Below are 9,841 nucleotides of genomic sequence, written 5' to 3' on the forward strand. Positions count from 1 at the left end.
TTTGGGGTTAGGGGGCGGATAAACCCGCCTTGAGTTTTGATAAAATTTTGTAATGTCACAGTATCTGGTCATTCTGTCCCTCTCTGTCCATGCCTCCGTTGGATTTCCAACCCCAAGAGAGGATCCTTCTTCGCGGGCGCGGAACGTGAGACCTCGCGCTACGCGGTGGACCTCCTCGTTGAGGTTGGGTACGGGGGTGTCGGGGGACGTGTGAGCCGGGAACCATATAATGTGTCGTTCCTCCGTCTCCTCGGAGATGAAATAGTTCGCGTTAGCTTTTAGTATAGCCTCAGCCGTCGGCGAAATTCTGCCTTGTGCATAGTTTCTGACCGCCGTCTGCGAGTCACTGATTACGTATCTACAACTGGGGTTAACGATGGCTAGGGCTATCGCCACCTCTTCCGCTACCTCGGGGTTTTTTACACGTATGCTACAACAACTGACCAATTGTTTCTCGGTATTGAGGACGGCCACTGCAAAAGCACGTTGATCCTCGTATTCTGCTGCGTCTACGAACAGCGCTTCCTTGTCCCTACCGAAGGCTTTGAGTAAAGCCTTGGCTCTACTCTCTCTTCGACCCTGATTGAATTCGGGGCTCATGTTCTTGGGTATATTAGCCACATGCAGCTTTTCCCTGATCGCGCTTGGAAGGGATGTCTTGTCGCCGTGCTGCTTGTGATAACTTATCCCGAGTTTGTCCAGGATACTCCTGCCCGTTCGTGTCTTCGCTAGTCTTTCGAGTTGCGAGATTTGGTGTGCTTCAATTAACTCTTCAAGGGTGTTGTGGACGCCCAGCTGTAGCAGCAGTTCCGTGCTGGTGCTGTCTGGAAGGCCCAGTGCCATCTTGTATGCTCTTCTAATGAGGGTGTTCAATTTGGCATATTCGGCCGCGTACCAGTTGTGGTAGGCGGCCACATAGGTAATGTGGCTAATAACGAAGGAGTGTATGAGTCTGACGACGTTGGCCTCCCTCATACCCTGATGTCTGTTGGTGATTCTTCTGATGAGCCTCATCGTGTTCGTGATCTTAGTCTCCAAATACCTGACCGTTTCTCCGTTGTTGCCGTTCGATTCTATGATGAATCCGAGCACCTTAATCTGCTTCACCCGGGGTATTTCTTGTCCGTCTTTGGTGCGTATGCAAATTTCTTCGCATGCAGCATGCTGGATGTAAGCCTTGGGGGGTCTTCCCCTCGATGTTGGTGACGGAAGATTAAAGGTGTAGATATCGCGGGATCACATTACAGTTGGCAAGACGATGACGTTGATTGCAAAGTGTTAATTGTTTATTAAAAGGATGAAATAGCCAGCGCTAGATAGGAAAGCCCTTTACAAAGACATCCGAAAGCTATACTGTAGACGATACTGACAAGAATGAAATTCCCAGTTATGTCACGATTTCTCCTTTTGTCCGAGTATTTCTGAATTTGTTCGAATCTCCCCGTCCAGAGGGCCACCACATATATTTTTTGAAATTTTCTTTGCCTACCCTTACGAGTTTGGAGCGGCTACTGCTGCTTCTGCTACTTCTACAGGGTCCGTTGGTATCTCAACGGAGATATTTGTGGACATGTATATACGATGGTTACATATGTTCGCCGAGTGCAAGTAAAGCTAGCGGGCTTTTATTACCCCTGTGTATATATGCTGACCGACAAAAGTGCCAGTAGAGAGAGGAGTCATATGGGAAAGGCAAGGATGTTAAACAGTGTGATCCCGGTAGGCTACCCTGCACTGGGGAAGAGGAAAGGGGATTTAAAGAGAAGGAAGAGAGAACTTCACACTTTGCACTGTTACACAGACCTGCACTGGGGAAGGGGAAAGGGGATTTAAAGAGAAGGAAGAGAGAACTTCACACTTTGCACTGTTACACAGACGAGCGTTCATCGCTGAGTTAGTCACAGGCGCTCATACGAGCTGGTGCATTTCAAAAAACGCAGCAGCATCTTTGTAACCTTACACGTAGCAGACGCACGAGGCCACGGGCTTAACCCTTACAAAAAATGTTGTTGGAAATCCATTGATTTTCCATCGATATGTTATTGTACCATCAACAGAAAAATTGTGGAAATTCCATTGGCATTTCATGGAGGATTCGTTGAGAGATTATGGAAAAGTGGCCACCGTGAATCCATTGTATTTCCATTGGAGTATTATGGTGTTGTATTTCCATGGGGTCTCCATGGTATTTTTATTGTGTTGTTTTTTTATGGGATCTTCATAGGATTTTCATTATACTATTTTTCCACTGGGTTGTCATTGTATTGCGCAGTATCTTCATAAAGTTGTCATTGCATTCAGTCCTCAATGCAATGACTTCATGTAAGATAATGCTTACTGAGGCTGAATATGAGGTGCAGCCAGCAGTAACAAATAAGAAGGCATATGAAAAGGCATGGTCTTACTTCATTTTATTTATCACGAAAGAAGCAAGGATAGGCTCTTCTTGATGTACGGAACACTGGCTCCCGGAAACTGAGCAGGTGTATCCTGAAAACATATGAGTAAATGAAACAATGTGCAGCTTTAGCAAATTAAATTAGCAGGCAATAGTGATTATTTAAACCACAAAGCTAAGAAATAAATATCTACTAGAAGCTTTCATGTTTAATCCATGTACTACTGATGTTCTGTATAAGGAGCTATAATAACAGTATAAGGAGTCATGGTAAATGTGGTAAGAGCTTTGTACAAGCTGCTAGACAAAAAGTATACAAGTGAGCTTCTATGCAGATTAAACTAGCTTCATGCTCGAATTATCTGCCCAAAAAATCCTGTAATATTTTTGTTTTATCCTTGATTAAATGTTATTACAAATAGCATTATGCTTTAAATTATCTGATGGTCACTATGGCAATGCAAAGCTTGAACATAGCAAGCGAAAACATTGCATCTGGAATTTACTACTTCCTGTCACGCTTTAATTGGTTTAAGAGAAAACATTCATCTTTAAAGTAGGTGCAGCCTGCTGCTTACACATGACAGCAGTGGTGGTCAGACATGCAGCAAATGAACTAAATCAGCTCCATGCTCAACGTGACTGTCACACGAATGTGATGGGGCTCTTCCTCTCTGTGCATTCACTAAGTTCCTGCTAGAGTGAACCTTTCATGCAACATATATATTTGACACTTTATAATAACAATAAGCGCTAAGTTAACCCAAGAAGTCTTGAAAAATAGTGCAGGCTTTTCTTAGTAAAGAAACAAAGCTATAAGATAGCCAGCACATAGCAAATCGCCGTGCATATATTAAAATGTGCCATCAGAAGTAGCTGGTGCAGAAGTCGACCTAGGAACATATGTGTGCTATCTGGCCACCTATGATCTTGAAGCAGCACACTTACATCTGACACGTACACTTAGAAAGGGCATACACAGGTGCCGGACTGCAACTATTGCTTTATTGCTCAAAGACCCATCTTTTATAGTGTCTCTTGTGAAGCGTACATGCCCTGATGGCAGTGAGGTGAGACAAGAGCCAGGATAAAATGCACAAAGAGCACAAATAAAGATGAAATTTTTGGATTTCCACTCTGAATAACCAAAGTCCAAGATAGCAGCATGCTTCTTCAGAGAATGATACTGAGGGGCAACTGATACACCTATCTTTCCATTTGTCAATTTCTATTGCTTCAAGAAATTCCCGTTTGCTTTTTGTGTTCTCTGTGCACAACTTCCGTATCTTTCAGTATGGGTTTGCAGCCACAATCCTTGCAATGAAACGCTCAATGATCTGAATCTTTAGCCATGTAGTGATAGTTGTGCTCAGTTAGCCTCGCACTCAAGGACCTGCCCGTCTGCCCAATGTATACCTTGTTACAGGACAGAGGGAGCTTATAAACCACTCTTTCTGAACAATTCACACATGGCTTTCAGTGGTTGATTGCACAGGCACTTGTTCCTTTTTTCGCGCCATTCCCCTTTTTGCACAGGCTCGACAACCACAGAGGCGCGCAAAACACCACATCAATGCCAGCCCTGTGACCTATCTTTAGCAGATTTGGGAAATTGTGAGTACATAAGGCATGACCAGCTTGTAATGCCTTGTGACTGTGCGTGGATCCGCTCGTCTTTTGTCTTCTTATGTAAGCATTCTGCAACTGATCAAGAGCTTCGATGAATACCCAGAGCTCCTGAGGCAGGTTACCTGGTTTGTTAAGCTTGTTTCACATTTGTGATGGCATGTTTTTTGCAGTGTGTTAAGAAAGCAAGAGCGGACAGTCATCCTTTTCACAAGCTTTGAATGGGCCGAGTGGTAGGGAAGGGCAGCTTTGTTGTTCCTTGGCTCATAAGACCAACAGATTTGATCAGAGGATACATATGCACCAAAGTCTAAAAACCTAATAAAACCGCTTATAGGTAGCTTATGTGTTAGTAACAATGACGTGATGCATTTATAAAACACTGCATTGGTGTGTATGTTGGTATTATGAACCAAGGAGCAACAAATCTGTCCTTCCCTACCAATCGGCCCATTCAAAGCTTGTGAAGAGGGCGATTGTCCGCTCTTGCTTTCTTAACGCACTGCAAAAATCATTCCATCACAAATGTGAAACCAGCTTCACAAACAAGGTAACCCGCCTCAGGAGCCCTAGGTATCCATCGAAGCTCTTGATACGTTTCAGGTTACTAAACACAAAAAAGTGAGCGGATCCACTGCAGTGACAAGGACTGTCAAGATAACGCAGTCATACCTTATGTACACACAATTTCCCACAATCTGCAAAAGATAGGTCAAAGGCAGGCGTTGATGTAGTGTTTACCACACCTGTGCAGTTGTCAATCCTGTGCAAAAAGGTGAATGACACAAAAAGAAAGAACAAGTCCCTGTGCAGTCAACCATCGAAAGCTCTATGTCACTTGTGCAGATGGAGTGGTTTATAGGAGCCTTCTGTCCTGTAACAAGGCATACACTGGGCAGACGTGCAGGTGCTTGAATATACAAGGCTAAGTGAGCACATTTATCCCTGCACGGCTAAAGATACAAGTCATTTAGCCTTTCATTGCAAGGATTGGGGCTGCAAACCTGTCCTGAAAGATACGGAAGTTTTGCGCAGGGAACACAACAAACAAAGCAACAGAAACTGACAAATGCAAAGATAGGTCTATCGGTTGCACCTTGGTATCATTCTCTGAAAAAGCGTGCCGATATTCAGACTTTGATTATTCAGGGTGGGAATCCAAAAATGTCACCTTTATTTGTGTTTTTTGTGTGTTTTACTTTCTCTCTTGTCACACCTCACTGCCATCAGAGCACGTGTGCTTCTCAAGTGGCGCTACAAAAGACGGGTCGTCTTTAGGCAATATTGCAGAATGTGCAGTCCAGCGCCTGTGTATGTCCTTTCTATGTGTACGCGTATGTGTCAGATGTAAGTGTGCTGCTTCAATATCATGGCTCACCAACTAGCCCATCAGTATCTTTTAAGCAGCTGTGATCAATCTATAGCTCAACCAATCATTTCTTTTATCAGGCCTCTAAAATTTGTGCATAACTTTGTGGCCATAATGTAAATAATGAAAGAAGGGAACTATTTGTTTTTCTACAGCAAATATTAGGAACACTTACTATACTTCATCCAGTTGCTAACAGTACAGTTTGTACAAATAGCCTTTCTTCAACTTATATGCATGTTCTGATTTCATTACTTAAGACTACATGACTATTAAAATAGCGTACACACCTATCGGTCTCCACGCATACAGTGTTGAGGGCCTCCTCTTGAACCGTCTCACCACGTAGGCAGATCTTCCCCCAAACAGAGGCTTGCTGTGGAGCCCACCATCAGTAAAGACGTGGTGCAAAAGTGCCCTGACGAATTTTCCACGGCCACTGGTACAGTCACAGGCCTGGCTCAGCTGATCGAGGATGTTCTTATCAATCAGCGTCCGGCCACAATTGTCAACCTGTAGAAAATTAAGCGACACTTTGAAAGCTCACTTTTGATCACACAGAGCATAAAGGTGAACAATTTATCATCAAAAGGACAAGCCATAAATGACAGCAGAAGAAAAATAAATGTCTTGCAGCCCCGTTGCGTGGTTTGCATTGCAGAGGCATTTTTTTGACAGTTGCTTGCAGTTACTGACACTGCAGCACATGTGCGAACAAATATAAGTTGTTCAGAGGTGGACTTAGTAGTTGCCGGCTGGTTGCCCACAGATACACAAGCTGTCGTCAGTGAGCGTGTTCTCGTACACGATCATTGTTAATTATTGCTAAATAGCATACAGCACCAGCAACTTTCCTGCAACGGCTTGTTACCTGCCATCATGCTGCCCAGATATCAATTTTAGTCATAGTCACACATCGCAAGATCAACTGCAAATCTTTAAGTGGTCCATACAGATCCCTTTCGCTATGTCAAGTGATTCCAAGGGCCAGAAGTTGGGAAACACTTATTTAATCATGCTTTGTTCACGGAATCATTTCAAGTGCACTATATTGCCAAAAAAGAAAGAAGGGAGAACAACTGGCAGCACACAATAAGCGTACCTGTGTGCAAGCAATTACTGGTTCTTCTGGCTTGCTCTCGATGTTGTTGAGGATTTTTCGTAGCCTCTTCACTCTCTTGCCAGCTTCTGCATAATGAGAAAGCAATACAACCGCTGAATAAAAGTAATATGTACTTCAACCATTTCAGCGATAAAGCACCAAATGCTACTTCCTTATGCAGCGAAATATGTCACACTTAATAATGAATTTCGCGACCCTTCGGTTCTTTTTGTGCATCAGTCCCTGATGCGTGATTTGGCGAGCCTGGCATTTAACATGAGTCGGATGCATGACACTTCGCGATAGTCGAGTGAAGCCGAGAAGCCTTCCATTAAAGTGTTGCAGGTCTTCACACATGCTGCACAGATAGTTTTGAATTCAAGAATAGGCATGTTTATCCACAAAATTATTACAAAAAATTTATGGGTATTTCTTTCAAGCAGCAAAAGGGAACAAATCAGTATGATCAATACATCTAAGTTGTTTAAAATATGCTTCAGTATTCAATATTCCTCATAAATTCTAGTACGGATTGAATACTACCAGACCATACACTGCTGCAGTGTGCTTTTTTGTCCCGAGTCATGGAGTTCCATAGATAAACCGGCTAGAGGGCCTCGACACCTATACTTCCATAAATATTACAGGGCGTGTACACAGGAGCGTTTGATGTGGAAGGGCATGTTCAACTGGTTCTTGTTATGTTAGCACTGTTTATTCGGCGTGGCAAAGTAGATTCGCACATGCAGGGAAGGGCCTTAAAGATCCTTTGTTATATTCTCAGAAACCATTAAATAGATGGTGTAAGATTGTTGCCTGCTGTTGATGTGTCACGCAAGTTTGCACCAGTGTCAGACACAATGTGCCCTGCACTCTTCTCCAGATGCTGTGGATGCCAGTATTTAAAGTATTTTATAAATGCAGTATTACATATCAGCTACACAGTGAAATACCACCAATAATAAAAAATGTATATAAGTGCTTGATGCTTATGTAACCAAGTGTTTCTTGCTACCAGCTACTGTGTTAGCAATGTATTTTATTTATGTGACTGAATGAATTAGTTGAATATTTTTATTGTCCACTGCATATGTTTTAGGTATACTGAAATAGCAAGAACCAAATTCTTTTACCAACAGTTTTTCACAGGGCGGTTAAGAAAAAAAAATTTCAAATGAAAGTGTCTGATATTACGACATCTTTATGACAAGGCACTTTTCTGTGCGAACATACAAGTAGAAATTTGGGCCCTCTGAAGGGAAAAATAACCCAGATTTGGTCTAAAGGTTGCATCTTTTCTCTCGTATTCAGAGGCTTGCATGCTTTCATAACATTTTTTCTTTCTTTATTGCAAGAAGGCATATATTTATAGTAACACCGGATTAACAAGTCTTTTTCTGTAATACACTACAGGTTTGAGTAAAACCTTGTTCTTTAAAATATCCAGAGCACACAAATAACTTCACGGAAATAATTTTGCAACATGAAAAAGATACCCAGGGCTGAGAGAGAAACTAACTGGTGGCGTCAATCACATGCGCTTTAGGCATTTTTTTTCTACTTTTTTACAACACGGTAGCATTCGATTCGCGAACGATCAACCAGCCTCTTTTATAGGACGATCCGCGTTTATTAGACATGACACGATATCGGCCACGACATTTCTGCATGATTATTTGATGACAATACAAGGAAAAGACGGTCCGTCAATTCGATTTTCATATAAACGGCTGTGCATGGGTCCTGCTGCAACGGTAATACTTAAAACAGGGTCAAGCAAGTTAAACGTTCAAATTCTGTGATTTTACTATCCAAAGCCACGATCTCACTACAAGGCACGCGGCAGTGTATAACTGAATTAAATTTGACCACGACCCCGACCTTTAACAAGCACCCATATCCAAGCACGAGCGTTTTTTGCATTTCGCCCCATCGAAATCCGGCTGCCGCAGCCGGAGTTGCACCTGCGGCCTCAAGGTCAGTGGTGCAACACTACCGCGACGGGTGGGGACGCCCATGACAAGACAGGAACAGGCGCCCTTGTTTTAAGTGTTTTCGTGCATTTCAGTTCGCGATAAACTTGGCTACCGTGTAGTACAGACGAATAGGCCAAGCTGCTAAATACACAGCTTAAACAGACGACATGACCCCACCTCGGCGCTCGATGGACCGAATGAGCATGCAACACGCTACACATGCACCCGGGACCAGCCCGGCACGAAATGTTTTGAAACACCGACGCGGTGCACCACGCGTGAATCAGACATACAGCTCGGAGTGGTTGACTCACACAGCACGAGCGCCACAGGCGCAAGTCTGCCCGACGTACACCCAGAGACAAAAAAAGCGCCCCGCGACTTCTACGACACCAGTCAGAACGTTGCCGAACAGACAAGAAACGTGCTTACCGTCGGGTCAGCCGGCGCTCCATTCTTCATGCACGCTTCCACGCAGCCCAGTCGGTGGCATACCTCCGCGTCAGCCAGTGGACGGACGGGCACATTCAGCTTTTCGTCTCCGACGCTCTTTGCAAAAATGTCTCTTGTCGCGCAACAGCAGATCACAACGCACACGCATGCTTACAGCTCACGACGCACACAACGTACACACGGAGACACGAAAAAAAGCAAAATGGCGACGAAAACAAATGCCAAACAACCAAACACGCAAAAAAAGAAACAAATTTCAATGTTGCTTGTTAACTTTTGTACATTTCGCTAAGTTTGGTAAAAAACTTTCAAAAATATTTTGTTCGGGAAGAACTCCGATAATTATTTTGCACAGCTGTCAGTTATACACAAAGTGTAATAAAATAAATTATCTAGCTGCGCAAATCGCAATTGTCTGCGTTGAAACAATGATTCAGTATCGATGGCAATGTTGAAGCATTGCCTCCGAGATTTCCTCCGTGACGACACATCGTCTCGATCTCGAAGGCAACAAATGCATCAAGTTGTCACGAAGCGAGTAGTCGCAAACGGTGGCGATTTACCACTGGTTTGGCTCATTCCCTAAGTGCTCGTTGTTGCAGCCGCGCGAATGCAGTGGCAAAGCTGTGCTGCTTAACCAATGCGCTGAAGGTTACCTTACGCGGCAACGATGGCGCGAGAAGTAGTGAACGGCATCAATCGACAAATGTTTTCTTCTGACGACGGGCAGGTCGCGCACGCTGATGCGAACATGAGTCTGTATGAGTCGCGTCTCGGTCGCTATATACAGGTGTAAAACCTGAATAAATCAAGCAGACTAAGAGACTATTTGTCTCCGCCCTGTTTCAAAGGTTTGTGGTGCCTATCATCATCATCATCATTGTAGTTGGTCGCGTGACCTCTGCCGATCGGCGTGT

General features: G+C 43.7%; 1 long non-coding RNA gene across 1 annotated transcript; it reads right to left on the reverse strand.

Moving 5' to 3' along the window:
- Positions 1-2,396: 2,396 nt before the first annotated feature.
- LOC135919894 (uncharacterized) lies at positions 2,397-9,134 on the reverse strand. Its single transcript, XR_010570083.2, has 4 exons — positions 8,904-9,134; positions 6,496-6,581; positions 5,684-5,906; positions 2,397-2,490 (listed from the first exon to the last, which is right to left on the reverse strand). It is a non-coding gene; the product is annotated as an uncharacterized lncRNA (long non-coding RNA).
- Positions 9,135-9,841: the final 707 nt, after the last annotated feature.

The sequence above is a fragment of the Dermacentor albipictus genome, chromosome 1 (genome assembly GCF_038994185.2).
Source record: "Dermacentor albipictus isolate Rhodes 1998 colony chromosome 1, USDA_Dalb.pri_finalv2, whole genome shotgun sequence".
NCBI lineage: Eukaryota > Metazoa > Arthropoda > Arachnida > Ixodida > Ixodidae > Dermacentor > Dermacentor albipictus.